Source organism: Anneissia japonica, unplaced genomic scaffold (genome assembly GCF_011630105.1).
Source record: "Anneissia japonica isolate Jap-2015-1 unplaced genomic scaffold, ASM1163010v1 scaffold287884_len28417_cov178, whole genome shotgun sequence".
In the NCBI taxonomy this organism is placed as follows: domain Eukaryota; kingdom Metazoa; phylum Echinodermata; class Crinoidea; order Comatulida; family Comatulidae; genus Anneissia; species Anneissia japonica.
In genome coordinates this window covers 3,799-25,638 of record NW_022729659.1, presented here as the reverse complement: position 1 = coordinate 25,638, position 21,840 = coordinate 3,799, and the positions used below count along the sequence as shown (strand labels likewise).

The following is a 21,840-nucleotide window of genomic DNA, read 5'->3' as shown; positions in this document are numbered from 1 at the left end:
GATTTGTTTTCTTTTTTATAACCTCTCAGCCGTTTTGGCGATTTGAATGCTATAATTTCCTTTTCTTTACATTTTCTTTTTACTTTCCGGGGACCGAGCAAACACAAAACGTTCTTATAACGTTTGCGAAATTAATTGTGGCTAATGTCAACGTTCACACAACGTTGTAAGAATGTTCAAACGTTGTGAGGTTGTGAAATTAGGTTATACGTACATTATGGTTCTACAAAATAAAATTTGTATTACCTAACACGTAACGTTATTATAACGTTCTTAGAATTGGTGATACTCCAACAAAAAATAACTAATAATCATAAACTTCCCATGAAAAACTGGACATCTTGGTGATTGCTCATGCAGAACGAAAACTTTGAAGTTGGAATGTCAACATTCATTGAACTAGTTGTCTTCTTCTTAGTTAGCATGTGAAACGAACTCTGTTCACAGTACGAATGTCTAAACAGGTTGGTTATTCAAATTCATATACTTAAGTATACTAAAGAACTGCACGTTTTTTTTTAAATTAAATTAAGGTTTTGTTTTTGCAGAATATTTTAAAATCGTCCTGTAGTAGTAGTACGTATTCATAGGCTAGGCTACTAGGCCTAGTTAGGCTAGGCTTATACTCTTGAATTACCACTCTTCTGTACATACAGGCAGCCTAGTTGGGGCCTGGCTGGCCTACGCACTGAACTAGGCAGGCTAGGCTGGGCCTGTTTGAGCTGACTAATCATAACAGGGCTAATTAATAGTCCCTACACGGCCCCACAAATTTGTTGTTCCTCCTTCTAGATAGAAGTAGGCCCTAGCCTAGGCCTAGTACATTTCTTAATTTAAGCTGTTGTGTTGTTGTAGCTCCATAGCAACAATATTCAAGGGGCCTGGCTTAGCGGAACATTATATTTTGTGTTTTAATTGAAGTTTTCAGAATACTGTAGGCCTATATATCTACAGTTCAGTTGAGTACTGTAACCTAAAAATTGGTGTGGGCAGCGATACTGGAAGCAGTAATGGTGCCGGCAGCAACGATGGCACCGGCAGCATTGGCAGCGATGACAGCAGAGTAAGAATAGCAATGAAAAACCAAATCTGCCAAAAATATGTAGCAAATTCCCATCCAAGCTAAACCCAAACCTTTCAATACAAAGTAAATGTAAGGAAGCAAATTCATACAAAACCAAATCATAAATCAAAAACCAAACCATTCGTTCAAAAACGAAATCATTCATCCCATACCCCAAGCGTATGTTGTCCAAATCATTCAAACACAAATCATTTGCAATGGAACACAAAATTATCCAAACAGAAACCAAATCATTTGAGTAAAGGCTGAACCACTCAGTCTAAACTCAAAACATACGCATGATTCTAACATACGTTTTTAACCAATCTGATAAAAGGCCATGCCATTCAATCAAAACTTTAGCAGTCGTACATAGAATGAAATGATCCACTGGAACTCATATAAACCACAGTGAAGTAAACCGATCCAATGTAAACTCAAACAAACCAAGGTAGATGCAGACCGATAATCATTCGTTGTAAAGTGAAGTAATTTGTTCTAATCCCAAACAAGAAGATGACGTCATTACTATTGGTATAGTGTGAAGATTTCAAAAACAACTTGACCCTGTCATTTTTTTTATCCCAGATGATTTTTATTGGGCATTTTGATAACTTTAACAAGGTGTAAAACTTTGCTCTTGGAAGGCACAATGCCTTATATAAAGCCTAATTATAATAATAATTATTATTATTGTTCTTTTTATTTACAGCTTCTCAAAGGCAAAGAGGCGACTTAAAGTTAATGGAGTATATCAACTTTTCAGATTTAGAAATCGGTGAGTATTAATGCGGTTTTCCACTATAAGGTGAATTTATTTGTGTGACACAAAGTCTTTCTGTGAAGAAAGTAATTATTTTCCACTACACTTAGTAGTACTGTAGTTGGAAAATTATATTTCAACTGTAAACGACAAGGTGTCCATTTTTGTATATCATCATCAAACCAGCTCAATATACGCTTGCCTTTACATGTTCAACTCAAATAAAATCTCAGTTCCTGAGCACCTTATATAGTATAACGTCAGTACCATCTCGGTTCCTGAACTCAGTTCAGCAACCAATGTGGTATAATAACACTTTCATCACAAGACCATTGGTTATGTCCTGCTCCCCATACAGTCAAAAACTGAAAAATGTAAAACCCCACTGGGCTCAATACAGTACCATGCAACTATAACCTGTTAGTTAATAAATATCATTTCACACACTATCATTCTTAATTTGAATTCAGGTAAGTACAATTTCAAGTTACTTAATCTCTACTCTCACTTTAAAATATATTTTAAACAAAATAACACCAAGCTTCCATTTGCAATTTCTGGCTCTTCAGTCCTCATAACTTGAACAAGCTTTGCCTCTGCTCTTTGTACCATTCCACTGCCTAACCCACTCCTTTCTTTTGGTTAACATATTAACATGGTCACACTTCAATCAGTAGCATGCACTAACAGAGTGCCATTTACTGTGAGCTAATTTAATAACTTTAAACTCATTAATATTGATTAGCAATTTAGCTACAACTGGATACAGGGCACAATCAACTTTTATGCATTCATTGTTTACCAGTCAGTAACAAGAAATATCTCCTTTGCATTTGTTTGCAAAACACACACAACTTTAATAACTTTTCCTGCATTTACTTTACTTATATCTGAACACGTAATTGTCAAATAATGAATGTACTGTATTCTTTTGATTGTAAAGTAAGGATGTAATTGACACTGCACAAGATAACATCGGTTGCCAAAACCTCCACTGCAATATCTGACGGACTAATTTTCATGATGTAAATATTACAAATGTCACCAGCTACGAATGTATACAAAATTGGGTTAATTTGTATAAATTGTGATTTGTGTAATTTAATTTTAATATTTCTATATTATTTGCCATTTTTTTAATTTTTGATGTGGGTGGAATTGCTCCAAACCTCATATCCACACAGACTTTTGCTGTATTTTTAAATTTTTAAACTTTTTTTTTTTTAATTTTTGAACTTCAGTGAGATTGGGCGGTTGTTATAGTTGCTATTTTAACTTTTTATAATTATGTAATTCTGTATTTTATATTCTTATCTGCCTTTTATTGTAAATTTTAACTTTTGGATATATTTATATATATATTTATTATTGTTTGTTAATTAAGTGTTCCCCTTGGCGGCAGAGAAAATTTGTGCAGCAATTAAGTTTGCTTTTGTTTAATCCTGTCTCTGTCAGGGGTGTTTTGTTTTCGTTGTACATGATTTTAAAATTGAACAAAATAAATGAAATGTCTGATCCATTTCAGTCTCATACAAGCCCGTGGCCAGGATTTTGAAAGGGGGGTTCTTTTTGATAACTGACAGGGCACTTGCGAGTGAAGCAAGCACCATTGGCTGGGGGCCAGGGGGTGAATCCCCCGAAGCTCCAGCATTCTAGACATTTACAGGTGTTTAATATTTAATTGATTTCAGAGGCCATACATTGAAAAAATGTATATATTAAAGTAATTTGAGTTAGGCAAAGATAAAAAACAAAACAAAAAAACAACTACTACTTTTAGTGCTACAGTACTGGTAATTTAACAAGAGCCTACAGTAGCATAATACAAACCCCAAAGAAACCAGTTATGGTTTATTCTTTCAAGTTCTTTTTTATTCTTTTTAAGAAATAAGAAGTACTGTATGGCTTATAGCACTTTGGAAGTTTTATCATACTGTACTCACTCAAAGACAAATCAGTAACATAAAAAGAACCAAGACAAATTTGTATGGTTGGTTGTAGTGTATTATTATCCCGATTATTTTTATATATATACAGGTGAAACTTATCCCTAACCGGACACCATCCCGGTATTTCTGAGTCAAAGTTTCGGGGCTGCTGCTCTGCCATAGTCTGTCCCTACTGTATATTGGGCGGGTAGGCCTACACGGTCGTACATTAAATAATAATGTTGTAACAGTTGAAAATGCACAATTTTACTATGTAGACCTAACAATCGGGTAGTAGTAGGAGTAGTATATTTCATGCAGCAAACTATGGAATTTTTCCCATAGGCATCGTTCTAATGACTGGGGTAATAATGTGGAGAATCGCTCTGAGACTTATAGGTGTATAGAGCACTATATAAAAAACAGCATATTATTATTATTTTTATTATTATTACCCCCTCTGTTGTAACAGCTTTTTTGGCAATACAGTACATGCTAAAATGATATGGGACGTCAGCCCTGAAATACTAATAGTGATTGCTGGTACTTAGTAATTCCTGGTCCGTCAGTCTGACTGGCTGATGGTGTCCCTATATAAGTGTTGGTCTGGAAATAAATCCTGCCCTTCTCCCTTGGCTGCCAGTGCTAATGCTGCTCCCAAGGCGGCCTTCTCTCCCTCTGCTTGTGGTCCTTCCACGAGAAGAGCTGAGAGATATCGTGTGCTATACATGTATGGACAACTAGTTAGGGTAAGAGTTTACAGTACTACACTTGATATCTCTATCTTTAGGAATAAGGACGTTCTAGAAATTAATGGACCTACTTCTCGGAAACACTGAATTGTAGTGTACTGGTTTACTTCATCTGTGAGTATAATCATTAATAAAATAGTCTGTTGACTCTAATAGAGAATTTGACGTTTGTGATACCATACTTGTTCTTTTATTTCATCTGTTTAGCAACTTATTGAAAGTCAACGGAATACCACCGTTGCCTTGCCCACTGCGATCGTGGCTCGGATAAGAAAGAGCATTACAACATCAATACCAATGAATCTATGATTTAATTCTTACCTATTTAAAGTCCTCATATTCTGTAGAACCCTCATCTTTGGGACACCCCTGTTGGAGTCTCTTTTTTGGCTGTTTTAACATTATGGGCAACCTTATCAGAATAATATTCCATTTGGTTGATAGCCAAACTTGTCATATGTACATTGAATTATAGAATGGTGCACCATCAAGTCGATGGCCGCTCCTAAAAACAATAGCATTTTCCAAATAAATTGATTGATGTTTTGTTACTATTGTTACCAAACCAGTTGATATGTTTTATCTTTTTATTCCATTAGACATTTAATAGGTTCGGTTTGCGCAGGGTTGAATACTTGAATGTGGACACTGATATACACAGGATCAAATACTTGAATGTGGACACTGATATACACAGGATCAAATACTTGGCATTCAACCTACAGCGAGACCTCTTCCTGGTGGAATACTACAGTGAATGGTGGGTAATTACATTAAATTGTGGGTCAGTTTTATGGAATGGTATGTTCCTAGATGAATTTGTGAATAATATTAACAATATAATGAATGGATTTAAGCTGTATTTTTGTGGTTAAAGTGCTTGCTTTACATAACCGCGAGGTTCTAGGTTCAATCATGGTAGAAAATGTCAGGAAGTTTCTCACAACCAAATACGGTAGAAACCCTCAATTACGAACCCGATTTAACGAATTCCTAAATCAAGGTGATGACGTCATAAAAAGTGAAGTGAAAAGCAAGTGAAAAAAAAAAAAAAAAAAAAAAATTTGCTCGAATTGCAACTGTTATTAGCACTCATACAAAACAACATATCATACTATACAGTATGTAATTCTTAAGTGAAGGAGGCCCTCTAACTGGCCTCTTCAAATTCAGTGTTTATTGGCTTCACACATGTGCATGCGACAAGTTTTACTTCTCTTTTAATCATCATTTTCAGCTTTAAAAGTCAACATAGTGCTTGATTGTTTTATTAAATGATCAATATATAACAAGTACCTATGGAAGTTGTGTTGGAGTAAAATCCACAATCTAGGTATTTAAGAAGATAACAACATACAAACAAATTCAAAACAAAATTAGTGTGGAGTGGGATCAGAATGCTTAGAAACTGCCTACTGTTGGCCTAGGACCCCTCAGACTTAGCTGTGTAGGCTTGTGAGGCCTAGTTTATGCCAGTGTAAGTAGTACCAGTGCAAACATATAGGAATTTGGATCAACCCAAATTTTACGAATACCCGCAATTATGAACGGCTCTGGGCCCATGCCGTACGTAATTGAGGGGTTCTACTGTATAGAGTCTTTAGACTCTGCCATGGTTTAGAGCACTGAGGTTCCAAATGAAAAAGCACATCAATCCACAAACCTCGATAAGACTTGTTGTAGGAAATCAAGGTGGGTGGGGGGAGGTAGTTTCATTCAAGCTGGGGATTATCTCCCTTCCCTGCACTGCTAGTGCTACTGTTATAGAGTGATCATTCTTTCTCTGTTTCTGAAGGTCAAATCAGGATAATCTGCCATGCAACTTTCTTGAGAAGCTTCTTGAGTGCAGGCTGAGTGATTGTAAACGTTTATGTCCTGCTGTTGCCAAGAGACATAAGATGTCAGATTTGTTCTGTATTGTTGAGTGCAGTGAAAGTTGATAAAAATGCTAGAAAGGTATAAGCATTTACCACTATTTAACTCAACAATCAGTTTTGGGAAATTTAATAACTTATCATTTTATGTCAGTTATAATCTATCAGTATTTAGTAATTATTGTCATTTGTGGCAAAGACAAGCCAAACCAGTCGCTGGTCACAAATCTTGTTTCAGATATACCGTAATGACCAAAACATGCTGGAATGTCAACATTTTTGAAATCTATTTTATTGCACTATCCTTTATATCTGTATATCATGCTATGCTGCTATTTTCCCGATTTTCAATGTTAAAACAAAACTTTTTAATGATTTTATGAAGTTTCTGCCTGAGAAATGCCTGAAATCATAAACTTTGAAGGCATGATTTCTCAAACATAGCTTTTTAAACAGATTTTTAAACTCTTGTAACATTGTAACACAAAATTGTCTGATTTAAATGGTTCTTTTACTATTTTTATAGCTTTCATTTTACTCTTTTATAACCCTGTATTAATATTAACTAAAAATTGATTTTTTGACGAGTGACTGGTTTGGTTTGTCTTGCCACATTTTATTGTAAAATTGTATTCTTTCCCAAGCTGTGTGATACTGACAGTCTTCTAAAAGTATCTTTGAAGATGTTATATAAAAAAAAATGATGATGCAAATATAGTGAGTTACATGGACTGTATATATTTTTAAGAAAAAAAAAAAAATAAAATAATAATAATATCTGACTTAAAAAAAAAAAATATAATGCATGTGTTCTTTCATTTCTGGGAACTATCTTGTATTGTTTTTTTTGTATCCTATCCAAGTAACGTTATTTTGACTGCCAATCCCTTAAATATTGACGTGTAAAAATCTTAGTAGGCCTCTGGACCAAACTAAATCATAAAAACACTCCCTGTGAACCTTACAAGGGAGTTTTTATTCCAGGCCAGTGCCTGAGGCTTTGTCAGCCTCTTGCCTCCGCCGGACATGTTGGTCCACTTGTCGGCAAATTTCTGGCGCCACCGCTGGTCTAGGGGAAGGGGTGTTTTTGTATTGGGGGAGTTTGAGTGTTTAGGTCGTGACGACGGTAAGCTAAGGCGAGTGAGAATATTCAACTCAAAATGGCGGCCAGAATTTTATTTGGCGCTACTGAAAAAGATGTTGGTGCTACCAAAATTTTTGGTGGGATGCCCTATAAAATTAGCAGTGCTACTAGTACCAAGTGAAAAAGTTAATTTGCAGCCCTGACTACCTGTGTCTTTACTACACTATAACTGACAGAAAGTATGCATGTCAGGCCTAACAGTTCACCAAAGCATGTCATAAAACAAATGTAAGTACCGTATACTATAATAGAATATAAAAATCTTCCTGTGACAAAATAACCATCAAACCAAGCAGAATAGCAGCACCACATTATTCTGTAAATATTTGACCTCTCACTACTAAAGGAAAATAAAATGAAGCAAACATTGCAGCAGCCTGTTCTAATGCTGATTATATTGGATTCAGTTTGTTTTCATGTGCCTCCTCACCTTCCTATTAAATTGCACTGGTTGATGACCTTTGGCACAGTGTATGCTCAGCTAAATGCATTCTGTATGCTGTAAAGAAATGAAAAAAAAAAAACTGTAAATTGTGGTTTCATTAGTAATCTGTACTTGCTATAAAAATCAGTAATTAAAGACAAAGAAGATAAAACAACGAAAAAAAAAAACCAAAACTGTATTCCATAAAATTTTTTAAGTGACTTGTATGAGGCGATATTCAAAAGAATCTGGCATGTTCATCTGAAAATAGTAACCTTGATGTTAATAATTTTTATACAGGCTACTAAGACTAGCATCACGTAATATCACGAAATCTCTATATCCATACATTAGCTCAACCCGCCCTCGATAAACTAACGTTACGTTATATCACTATAATTGGATTAACACATTATGAAGGATAAGTACTGAGTGTTTAACACTGGTGTTCTTGGATTCATTTATAAAAACTGGCAGGAATTGAACCTATTCAGTACTCCACTTGACATTTACTATCAAAAATTGAAAACTATGGATCTGTAAAGGAAACAAGTAATTGTGGTTCCAAAATTACTTGGCTAGAAGGAAGGAAATAGTTAAATGCACAATAAAACATTACCTTATTGCCTCCACCAACGAAGTTGGCAGGAGGCTATGTTTTTGCTTGTTTATTTATTTAGTTATTTATTTTTCTGTCAGCATATTTGTTGTGACCAGCCTAACAGCCCATAGTTTTTATCAGAAATTTGTCAAACTTGGCCACAATGTTCCTTTACCAAATATCTGGAAGTGACTAAATTTTGAAGGGTAAGGGAAAGGTCAAGGACACAATTATCGTAAAACTTTATATAACTGTTTGCCATATAGACGTGTATGTGTGCTGATACGGGCTTGCCGGTAAGGTGTAAACAAACATGACCATTAATTTCAAAGTGATATATGTGAAAACAGTTTGGTGTAGTGGTTTGGTGTAAAGTGTTTTCCACACTACCAGCCCCGAGTTCAAATCCCAAGTAGTATACTTTTTTTTTTCCATTATTTTTTTATGGGGACAATATGCGGGGAAATTTATACTAAGGAGAATTATGATGTGGGCGCGGTGGTATGCAATCTCAGAGTGCCCTCTAGTTATATTTATTTTTATAAGGGGGCAGGGCTCTTATGGATCGGGGACTTTGGAGCTTGGGAACCCAGGTTCAATGAAACTGCTGAGCCTGAGGTAGTTCTGCCACTGAAAACTGAAGTCCTGGTGTACACCATTGGCTCATGTACACTATAAAGACCTCAGTACATCTTTTCAGACTTCCAGTGTTCTGGTCCATCTCAAATGGCAGTAATACAATAGGTTCAGCCGAAGTATGTCGATCATGTAGTCGATCAGTATGCATGTATGTCGATCATATTAGTCGATCAGTATGCATGTATGTCGATCATGTAGTCGATCAGTATGCATGTACAGTATGTCGATCATAGTAGTCGATTAGTATGCATGTATGTTGATCATAGTAGTCGATCAGTATGCATGTATGTCGATCATAGTAGTCGATCAGTATGCATGTATGTCGATCATAGTAGTCGATCAGTATGCATGTATGTCGATCATAGTAGTCGATCGGTATGCATGTATGTCGATCATAGTAGTCGATCGGTATGCATGTATGTCGATCATAGTAGTCGATCGGTATGCATGTATGTCGATCATAGTAGTCGATCAGTATGCATGTATGTCGATCATAGTAGCCGATCAGTATGCATGAAATCATGCATAATTTCAACTCCAGTTCGTCTTATACCCCATTTAGACTAGCTCCGTGGTGGCGCCAGCAGGGGCCCGGGGGCCCTACAGGCTACACAGGCGTACACAGGCCTACACAGGCTACAGTCCTACACAGTGAGTGCTGGCCCCCCCCCCCTTTCAGGGAGAAAAGGCCCAATTTGTTGGGGAGAAAAAAAATGATATGTATTTTCTATATATTAGTAGACTCTAAAATCGATTGAATAAGCCTTTGAAACCCCTAAATTGTTAATTTTTTCGGGGGATTTTCCTCCTGGACCACTTTCGAAACTTTTTAATCGAAGCTCAACCACGCCCACATTGCTTTCGTCGGGGAAATCTGACCCCTCGTCGGGGAAATCTGACCCTTCGTCCGAGGCGCCACTCCTAGACTAGCTTCGCATTGCGATCGGTTGTAACAATTGTTGCACCTATTCGCAAAGTAAATCGTGTTGGAAAGCTCACCAATAGTAGTTGATCAGTAATCGATTTTGCAATTGTTACCCGTTGCGATTGAGTGCCGCAATCTTTATTACTTCCGATTACAACAGAATCTTAATCCTATGAACAAATTATCTTTAACTGGGAGAGAAATTGGGCCTAAGTAAATTAAAATTACAACTTTTACAACATGACTGTTATAGTTAAGATTTATTGCTTTCTAGGGTTCAGTGGAACGGTATGTTAATAATATTTAAATTTAATATTAATTTTCCAATGTCTGAATTGTAATTTGTATTATATGAAAGTTATGCATTAAAAAATAATTATAGGCATATTCAGTGCAGATTCTTCAGTAGCCTAGAGGCTAGACCAGGGAACAGTGAAATTACAGGCTAGACTAACTAACTTAATGTATATTATGCCTAGGTAGACAGACTGTACAAATTGCTGGACGCACACACTAGGACTAGGCCAGACTAGGTCTCAGACTCTGAAGAGGCCTCCTGGTCTGACCTACAGTTGCTCAGGCTTAGATGGACTAGACCTATGATCGTCCATACTAATTGGACCAATCGTCCGGAAATGGACTCGATCGTCCATCACCCGGCCATAGCAGCAGCATAAAATTAAGCCTCAGCCTGCTCGCTAACATCGCATTGACCACACGGTGCATGTGTGAAGTTTTTAGGTAGACTGTATAATTATACGTACGTCACCATACAAGCCACGCCCCCCTCGGCTGATCCTGTTGTATTATAGCAACTACCATTTCACAGCCCCTATAATTGTGGACTGGACAGCGCCCTTCTTGGTATGACACAACAGGAACCTTAAGGGAAAAGTAAGTTGTAGGAATGAGTAGTTCTCATCCATCTCACCTAGGCCAAAGGCTTCAATTTGTTGTCCCTCAATCGAGGAGAAGGATCGAAGAAGAAAATACATAGTGCAATCGAAATAGTTTCACACCTGACAATTTTATAATTTTCTCACTTAAAAGTCAGTTTTATCTTGCGGATTTATCCAGATTTTCTGGCAACATGTTTTCTTGTGTATAGAATGCCTACTTTTATGGATAAAATAATGCTATTTCTTCAGTTGACAATTTTTGTTTTATATTTTTCTCCAGATATCGTCAGTATCTCTGCTGTATGAAACAGTCTTTTGAGTTTGACAGACAAGTTTGGTGGCACTGACATTATCTGAGAATGGCTCACAGAATTTTGTGTGTGTACAAGTATTCTACATTTAAATATTTAAAATATAATGTAAGAATAAAGTAGAAATTGATAAATTTAAGAACTCTTTTAGTATGAAGCCTGGGGTAGTGGAGTTGACATATGAGGGATGTTGTGGAAAAAAGGCTATGTTGAATAAAACTAAAAATTTATCAGTTTTGTTTTTAGACATTTTATACCGTAATTTTTAAATGAGGGGTCATCCATTAATATCGAACATTCAAGCTGTAGTAGAGGGTACACACCACTGGAGTCAAGATAAAGATGATTGTTAGTAATTAGCTTCCTGTATTAATGCAGACATTTTTTTAATGCAATTAACTACCAAAAAATATAAAAGATATGCTTTGTTGATCATTTCCCAAGCCTAAGAATTTTGGACACGATTAATTAGATATTTACCTGTATTTATGTTGATTTACAGTGATATTTTTTCAAATATTTTTGAACTCCAACATTTTATAGGTAATTTACTCTGCTGGCCTGTGCGATAACTTTAGCCTTTTTGCCACGACATTACCTCAGATTCACAAATCCAAGCATTGCATGATTTGAACCCATGACCCTGGAATTGGAAGTTAAGTTTATTAATTACCAGCACTATGAGTGTTTTCTAACCCATCTTGTGACCTTTATCTGATCAGGGCTGTGTTTTTTTCAGGGACACTCAAGACTTTTGGTGGAAGAAGCTAGTGAATTAATTGTGTCATCTGTCTATAACGATACAAGGACTGTAATTGGACACAAGATTACAGCAAAAAGCCAGTCAACAGACATGGTAAAAAACCCTGTCTGTTAACATGCCTCCTCACTTTTCTATTGAATCAATCTGGTTGGTGACCATTGGGGCAGTGTATGCCAAGCCTAATGCTTATTGTATGTTTTAAGAAATGAAACAAAACTGTAATTCTAATATTGGTAAACAAGACTAGTCTATGTAAAAATCAGTAACTGAAGAAAAAAAAGTAATTTTGTAGTTTTCATATGTAGTTAAAGTAAGTATAGTGCAGTCAAAATAGTTCCAGACTGACAACAAATCATTTTCTCTCCCTAAAAAATCAGTTCAGTTTTATCTTGCGGGTTTATCCAAATTTTCTGGCAACATAATTGTATATGTTTTCTTGTGTAAAATGCCAAACTACTAGTATACAATAATGTTATGGCAATTTTTGTTTTATATTTTACTCCAGATATCGTCGGTATTGTGGTTTGTTAGCTGCAGAAGTAGTCCAGCTTTTCTACATTGTGCCATCGTTTTTTGACTTGATGCAAAATAACCCTGGAGTGATGCAGCTTGTGTCAGCTGCGTCTGGTGATGGTGATCATCGAAAGTAAGGTAAAACTAGACTTCAATTTCATCAGAAATCGGTGTGATCAGACTGCATGATTGTGTATTCTGGTATCCCGCTCTCTATTCAAGCCCGTATACTCATTCCCTCACCTTTACTGCAAACCAAGCTTATTATTAAGTATCCCAGAACCAACCTTCTCGAGTCCTTTGTACATAAATTCATTAATTTATTTATTTTTATGTTATTTTTGTGTACTGTAATTCAAGCAGATATTGGCCATTGATGATGGCACTTGCAGTATCAAATGCAATTAAATACATTTTTTGTTTTATTAGTGATTTTACATCCTGGAGTTATTCTCACCTCATTGGATAAGTCAACTGTTGCCATTGTTGCTAACACCCTGCAAACATTAAACCATTGTCCCAGGCTACTGTATGTCCACCAAGTCTGCATTTACATTACGACTACTAACATCTGCTGATTTCCTTTTTTTAGTAGTTACGCCTCCAAATTGATTACTGGTTGCCCAAGAGCACCACTTTCCATATTAGTCTGTTGAAGCGTTTGATGCAATGCTACTGTATTAGCCTTTAATACCATTTAGTCTGTAATAACACTTTACTATGAAATGTTGATCCTTCAAAACAAGCTATTCTAATCCTTGAAATATATTTATGAGGATATTTGTTTGTAATTTCTCATCAGACAGTGTATTTAGAGACAAATGTGTGCAGATATCCTATATACGTATTAATAGAATAGATCTTTTCAAAACTTGGAATTGACGAATACATTCAGCATTATTATTCAAATATTTGAGAATCACATGTATAAATTCATCATGTATAACCAGGTCTGCATAACACCACATTCTCACATATTTTTCACTGTTAACATCAAGATTTAGAAGTGACTACAATTGCTAATTGTTGTATAATTCTGCCTCAGATAATTTGAATATTGACTGCATGTTTGCACAAGAGTACATCATGAGTACACCATACCATAATTAGCTGTACAAGTGATGATGCACTGTTTGTTAAACATTTCAATACACTTTAATGTGCTATCAAATATAAGTGTAAATTTTTTAATTTCTTATCAGACATTACATATTTATGGACATGGTTATCGTACATATAATAATAGATATATCATTTTTACACTTGTAATTGACCAATACAGTACATTCAGCTTTGCGTATTATGCATTACTCTGAGATCACATGTTCCTAACAATTAAATCTCAGGGTGCATCAGTTTTTCCTCAATTAGATCCTAGGGGGAGAGATTTGGGTTTGAATTGTTATGAGAATTTTACACTTGTTTCAAAGTATTTAGGAAAAATCAATATTCTTCCACCTTAGGCAAAAGAGAGGAAACCTAGTTACCCTGCTTTTGCTTTTGAGCTCCTCGGAGTCAACGGCCAACCATTAATTAGTTTAAGGAAAAGGAGTAGTTTAGTCTCATTGTTATTATGATTATTATTTTTATTTTATTTTATCCTTATTTTTTTATTGTTATTTGCATTTTCTCAGTTGGCCTATATTTTCTCTGTAAAGCGCATAGGGGCAATGTGCAATATGCGCTATATAAATATAACATTATTATTATTATTATCATGTGACCAGCATAGGATAGGGCCGTCCACTAAGCTCCACCCCTTGAATACTGTTGCTGTAGTGTGGGACCTTAAATAGTGTAAACATACTTCTTGGTTGTTTGTGGACACATGCAGGTATTCCTGGCTGTTGAATAACAACTTCTATTTGGCCAGTTGTTAGGTTTGATTACACTAGTCATGTCATCCCCAATGCCTTAAGCTCTGTTCAGATTCAAATATTCTTTGACAAAAAGAAGTATTGATGGCCATATATATTGATGCTGTGCCTATATATGGTCATGAGATGATGTCATCTGAAAGTATTGATGGCCATATATAGTGAAGCTGTGCCTATATATGGTCATGAGATGATGTCATCTGAAAGTATTGATGGCCATATATAGTGATGCTGTGCCTATATATGGTCATGAGATGATGTCATCTTACAATTTTTGTGAAATAAAGTTTGATAGTGTGGACAAGGCTTGACAATTAAAAGTGTGTTGTTATATTTGTTTTGTGTTTGTTTACTTTGTTAGATACAAGAAGCTATTCCGAGGCAAAACCTATGTCAACACCAGTATATTTCCAGTAGTTTACTTTTTGAAGGCCGTAGCAACTTTTTCTAAGTTCACAACAATTATTGGGTTAAATCTGAGGAAAATTGTGGCTAAAAAAGATCCTGTGTTTGAGTAAAAAAGTACTTCTAGGCCCTCAAAACCTTGGGTTCATCATTGCTTTACCAGAGTCATTTTGCACTGATACAGCTGGAGAACACAGGTAGGTACATATTCTCCTCTCAAAAAGTATTTTTATTTTTATAATTTAGGGTTTATCTTCTTTGTAAATACAAATAGATACTGAAGCCAATCACTTGAAATATTGGAAGATCACAAAGTAAACTTTAAATATCAACTGCCAAATCTTATGTATGAGCAATGCCTTATTTCTGAATTAGGCCTATATATTATACACATTTATTTTAAATGAAATAAGGATAAATAGTTGAAAATACAAATTATAAAGTTTGTTTAAATTAAATATAATTTATTGTTAGTCAGTTATTGAATTTTACTTATTATTTATAGTTATGTAATACTTTGATCTTACGTTTTACTCATTGACTGCATGTTAACACCAAGATTCAAAGGTTTAATATTCACTATAAGCACAAACAACCTGTGTTTTGTAGTAAAATTTTGAAATTGTATTTTAATAAATGCACTAGGCAATCGTACTATTTTTTATAAGGGAAAAATTGCTGTGTTTAGTTTCAAAGTACAACAGCATTTAATTAAGGCCTATATGTGCCTATATTTTAGGCCTAATTGCCAAACATTACTCACCCCAATAGGTTGGCAATGAAACAAGTCTACAAATAAATGTTAATGCTTCTTTTTTTTTTACAAGCTTATAGGTATCATTGATCACTTTACTTTCAACACTAGAATGACATAAAAGAAAAAAAGAGAAAGACCCAGAAAGCTGTAAAACCAGAAACTGATATTAAGCAAATAAAAAAAATGTAGAATTTGATGTCTTCCCAAATTCATATCTTGTTATATCATGTAGTATATCGAGTATTGATTTTTTGTAAATTTATATTTTTAAAATCCTGTACAGCGCCTGTGATCATTTTAATTGGATATTGTTTGTAGTAGTAGTAGTAGCCCAGGCATGCCAAATCACAGGGATCACCAGCAAAACAAGATGGCCTATGGCAATTCCCCAAGAAAGCAGAAATCTCCTGAAAATTAACCAATCTTAATACGCAAATTTATAATATATACATAATTTAGTAGTAGTAGTAGCCCAGGGGTGCCAAATCTCCAAGAGTCGCAGGGATCGCCAGCAAAACAAGATGGCCTATAGCAATTCCCCAAGAAAGCATAAATCTCCTGGAAATGAACCAATCTTGCGCAAATTTCTAATACTTACATGTTTATACTACAGTACTGTGATTATCAATGGTCTCACGCAAGTCAGCTGCTGATGAGTATCTCCATGGTATCACCATGTGCAGCTAAATAAAGTTACATGTGTTTTTAAGAAGCTCATTAACCAGATCTCCAGCAAGTGACTTCTTCCAACTTAGGACCCCTGAGTAGCTGTGTTAGTCTGAACTAAATCAGTTAAAAAATATATCAAACAGCACTTTTAATACACAAAATATAATTCATTGAACACCCAGCTTTTTCTTTATGCAATCAACTTCTTCAGGTTGCTATTTTAATATGAAAATATTTTTTTTATAGTGCATATAGTGGTCCCATGATTTCCAAGTTTAAGGATCATAATGATTTCTACTCGTATGTTAATATCAAAGGAATCGTCTTCGATGGAGATTGTGGATACTGGAAACCAAAAAGAACAATTGAGACAGGTATGTGTACAGACTCTTCCTATTCATGTGATACTGCAGTGTTTTGGGGTATAAGCCCACCTCTTTTATGTCCGCCCTTACTCTATAGGTTACATCTGATTTTATGTATTAGTGTAAACCCCCCTCCCCCAATGCCAATCAACAGTCCACGTTTTGAACAAGAAGCTCAGTTAATTTTTTACAAATCATGAGGTGTTGCTACCCTTTAAAAACTTTCCTGATACCATCTTTTGGGACTTTAGGCCTTTCTCTGGTAATTGCTCTTTAATTGGATTATAATCATAGCTTTTGTAATTTATTGCCTATGCAAGGTCAGCTATACTATACTATACCATAGGTATGCCTATGTGATTTATTGACAACTTGCTGGAAAACTAATTAACATTTTGGCTCTCTCTTTTGATATTGAGTTTGATTGTCAGTTAAGGTCAGTGCAAAGTGAGGTTCCTCAACCCATCAGAGCTATTGCTGAAACAGGTACTGTATTGTGGTAAAGGGAATGGTATCAGCATGACTCTCAGGTAAAAAATATTGCCTTTGATTTGTTCATGCAGTGTTGAAAATTCGCCTTTTAAATATCCTTTCCTATACAGATGAAAAAGTTTTTATGAATAGAGGGTTTCTCAAATACCTTTCAATATATATTGACCAGGGGTGTGACTAGAGATGACATAGGAAAGCCCAACAACACATCAAGTGGTCATTTCTAACCCTCTGGCCGATAACAATACAAAATACAATAAAATGTATAATAGGATGGTACTATGTAATTCAATTCAATTTCAATTTTATTCAAAAACCTCCAGAAAGGAGAAACACAAACAACAAGCAATAAAATTACATAGAAAACAGAGATAACGGGAAAACAAACGAACAAAACCCTCATCCAGAAAGAAATGACAACCAGAGTTAAAATGGTTTGGTGAGCATGATAATTTAGTCGAGGTTTTGTTGATTAATACATGTTTTCCTATCGATTAATGTCTTAAGACTGTCACAAATACCGTGTTTAATACAATCACTATTCTTACTTAATTGAAGTCTTCAATTTTCGTCTATAGCTATAATTAAATAGTGTCGAGAAAAGAGAGATATCCAAGTCAACCAGGCCTTTCTTTATCCTATCAATAAGCGTGTTCCTGTATACCATGTTACCGTTAGCTTCACAATTAAGTAATAGGCATAAAATTTCCTGGAGGTGGAGTCATTAGCAAATATTTGTGACAAAAGATCGAGCTGGGATGACAAAATAATATCTTTAATCTTCGGCAAGTTAACTGCATGTAACAGAGGAGTTGACCTGCAAAATTTAGGGATACCAAAAAATGCCTTTACCAACTTACTTTGAATTTTATCCATGTTGTCAACTCTATTGATATTAATACACTGGCAACCATATGTAAGAATAGGAACAACTACAGTGTTCCAAATGTGAAGTGTCACCTCAGTACAAGAGCCCTGTTTACACACGCCGATACTTTGTAATGAAAAGAAGGCTTTCTGGGAATTATGAATTCTCGCATCAGCAAGAGAATTTCCCTTTAGATTGCTGTTGAGTGTGACCCCCAGGTATGTTACAGAGTCTGTGACTTTCAAGGTATGATTATTTAAAGTCCATACCGGGGCTGTGATAAACTTTGTATGCCAAATGTTGTACAAGATGTCTTAATGGGATTGAAACGTAACCCATGAGATAGTATGTAATTGTTGGCGTAGTCAATAAGTTTTTGAAGACCAGTGGCGGTAAGACTTGTTAAAAGTAAATCGTCTGCGTAACAGAATGTATTAAACTTAAAATTTGCAACCACAATACCGCAATTAAGTTCATTTAAACCATTTACCAGATCTTTAAGAACAAGTTAAATATAAATGGAGAAGGTAGTCCTCCTTGTCTAGTACCTTTGCGGATTGCAATACTTCTACTAGTAATATTATTCCATTTAACAGTGACGTTTATATTTGTGTACTATTTATACATACAGCGCCACCAGTCAGATTTAATTGCAGAATTAAGTTTTTTAAATATTACGATATGGGGAATTGCATCAAATGCACCTTCGGCATCTAAAGAACAGGAGTAAACACTCTGGAGCCCTGATTTACACAATAATTAATAACATCACTAAAGGTGGCGGTGGCCATGCTGGTACTTCGACCACTTACAAATCCAAATTGCATTGCATCAAATTCAATATCCCTATGAAATTAGAGGAAACATATCTCGAAAATCTTAGATAAAACATTTGAGACAATAATGGGCCTATAATTGCTTGGCACCGATGGATCTAGACTTTGCTTTTTAAGAATCGGAATTAACGTACCTTCCTCAAAAAGATTTGGAACAACTCCGTATTTAATACATGTGTTAAATATCACTGACAAAATCTTGGGGAGTTTTGATTTCACTCCATGCTTAAGGTGTTGAGCAGTAATTCCGTCTGGGCCTGGAGAAGAGTTATTGTTTAAAGTATTAATATATCTAATAATGGAGTCAGTGTTAAAATAGTTTGAATTTAAAATTAAATCTTTCATGTTATTCATTTTGGTAGTGACCTCCTTCTGAGCATCAATAATTGTTTGGGAGTACTCATCTTTATCAAATTTGGACCCCCCCCCCACATTAGCCCCTTCCCCATTTCCAGACTAGATACACCACTGACTGTAGGAGATTTTTACCGATATTAGATAGAATATTTAATAACAACAACAGTATTTTAATTGATTAGATGAATAACCGATATGTCTTTATTAACATGTTATAGTATGCAATAATCTATTTTTCTGCTCTTCCAGCAAAAAACACAACCATCAACTTCAGAAGTTTTACACCAGAAGCAGAAAAATTCTGTTGCAGTGAAATCTATGGCGAGAAGCAGGGGTTCGCTGGTTTCATATGGACCAATTAAAAGCCAGCAAGCCAAGCAGAGTACCCAGTTCACATGTCAGGATGAATGAGTCTTATTTCAATAGCGCCCTCTATGACAGTGTCTGGAGTGCAGTTGAAACATTGAATAGTGAAAGTAAAGAGGTAATAGAGCATCTGTTTTTCTATTTATATAAATTTGATTTATTTTGATGGACAAATTAAAAAGCATCACAAAAAATAGCAGTCAAAATAAGAAAAGAAACAAACAATATATTTGAATGGCATAGTAATTACTACTATACATGCTTCAACCTCAATTCTAATTGTGAATATATCAGTACTAAATGAACACAGATAAACTAAGTATAAGGTTGTTTACAGTGAGGTAGTACTTAGATGTAGGATAGCAGGGGTCCTAAGTCTCCTGGAAATCACGGGAGTTTGAATTCCAGGATCAGCCACTGTAGATCTCCCGGAAATTAATTCTTCCATCTTTGAGGAGCCAAGCGATCAGACTCATACTAAAACCCACCGCTGGCCGGGTTTGAACCACGGTCTTCAGCACAAGAAGCAGGAACAATACCTCTGAGTCAGCTGCTCAGCCCATGGGTCTTAATAGTTTGAATATCAATGGAATCAACATTGTTCTTGTAAACTTCTCATCATCTTTATCAATAGTGAAGACGTTAGTATATATTTTTATTTTGCGCAATACCTTTGATAACAAAAAATAGGAAAACCAAATGGGGTTCAACATACATTAAATACTGCAACTCAGTTGATAGAGCATCTACACAGTTATCACATGAGGCTAGTCGAGTGGCCGAGCGGTAAGGCAGAAGAAAAAAATTGCCTAAAATTTTGCTACTACAAAATTAATAGAAACAATAATATAATGAATGGCATCATACTCAAAAGTGATGTGCAATGGGTAAATGATAAATTGTGTTGTGCGTAGGGTACTTTAGCAGGCGTGTGTATTTTATTTTATTTTATTAATTGTTTTAGGCCCAAAGCCAAGGATCTGCCAAACAGCAAACATAATCCTTGGTGTGTATCACATAGAAGAAATTCAAATCGAAATCATTCCATCACTTTTCTAAGTAACATATCCCTTTTACCAGACAAATATAAACACAAGATCCTCTAAGTAAACCAAGTCTCATTATGAGACTTAGGGATTTGAGTTGTTTTGGTCATGAGAAAAAGTCCTGTTTTTGTAACAGGAATCAAACCCTGGGATTGGAAGGTAAGGTTCCCTCCACCAAGCTATTCAACTCCATTCAATCATATTAATGGTATATGATAATAATTGTAGAGCTTGTTTTGGTGCCATCTGCTGTAAACAATTTCAAGTTGCTAAGATTTGATTTTTAGCATAGATTTCTTTGTGAGGTTTTTATTTTTTTTTTTGGCAACTAGAAAAAAAAAATTAATTAGATATAAAGAAGGCAAATTCCAGGCCTGATTTCTAACCTGCAGTTAATTTACAGACACTATGCCCTATCATAACCATTATTCAAGTTACTAATTTTAATTCTTCATATGTTATTGCAATCTTGTATACATAATTGAAGTTTAACAATAACCAATCAATAAAAATCAACACAAAGAGACACAGAAAGAATGATAGCAATATATGTGGCAAAGACAAGCCAAACCAGTCACTTGTCGCAAAAATCGATTTTGAGTTATTAATACAGTGTTAGAGAGTAAAATAATAGCTATAAAATGGTAAAAAAATCATTCAAATCAGACATTTCCTTATGAAGTTAAAAGCGTTTAATCACACAGCTGTTTAAAGAACAATATATGAGAAATCGGCCTTCAAAGTTTATGATTTCAGGCATTTCTCATGCAGAAACTATCTTTAAATCCTTAAAAAGTGTTGTTTTAACATTGAAAATGGGGAAAATAACAGCATAGAATGACGTATAGATATATAAAGGTTAGTTTAGTGCAATAAAATAGATTTTTTAAAATTTGACATTCCAGCATGTTTTGGCCATTTTCTCTGTAACACGATTTGCGACGAGTGACTGGTTTGGCTTGTCTTTGCCACATATTCAGAATAAAAAAGTTATTTAATTGTTACATAATACATATCATATTCATTTTAATTATTTACTTTGTTGAATAGTGGTTTGGTAGACAAGGCCTGTAGCCATTGTGTGATGACAGGATGTGTGGCCTGTAGATCTGAAGATTCTCTCCACAGCCATGTAATGCACAGTGAGGTATGGTACAGATGTGTATAAGAGACAGCCACAATACCGCAATTAAGTTCATTTAA

At 35.2% G+C, this 21,840-nt stretch overlaps 1 long non-coding RNA gene across 8 annotated transcripts; it reads left to right on the top strand.

Annotated features, from left to right (window-relative positions):
- The first annotated feature begins 413 nt into the window (after positions 1-413).
- On the top strand, positions 414-21,784 carry LOC117114709. Of its 8 annotated transcripts, none has more exons than XR_004446428.1 (12): positions 414-464; positions 1,776-1,841; positions 4,545-4,620; positions 5,106-5,266; positions 6,302-6,462; positions 11,293-11,390; positions 12,063-12,179; positions 12,592-12,737; positions 14,838-15,078; positions 16,554-16,681; positions 19,475-19,709; positions 21,688-21,784. It is a non-coding gene; the product is annotated as an uncharacterized LOC117114709 (long non-coding RNA). The 8 variants fall into 8 exon arrangements; XR_004446422.1 differs by having other exon boundaries at positions 17,092-19,709; XR_004446425.1 differs by having other exon boundaries at positions 16,554-17,202.
- The last annotated feature ends 56 nt before the right edge of the window (positions 21,785-21,840 follow it).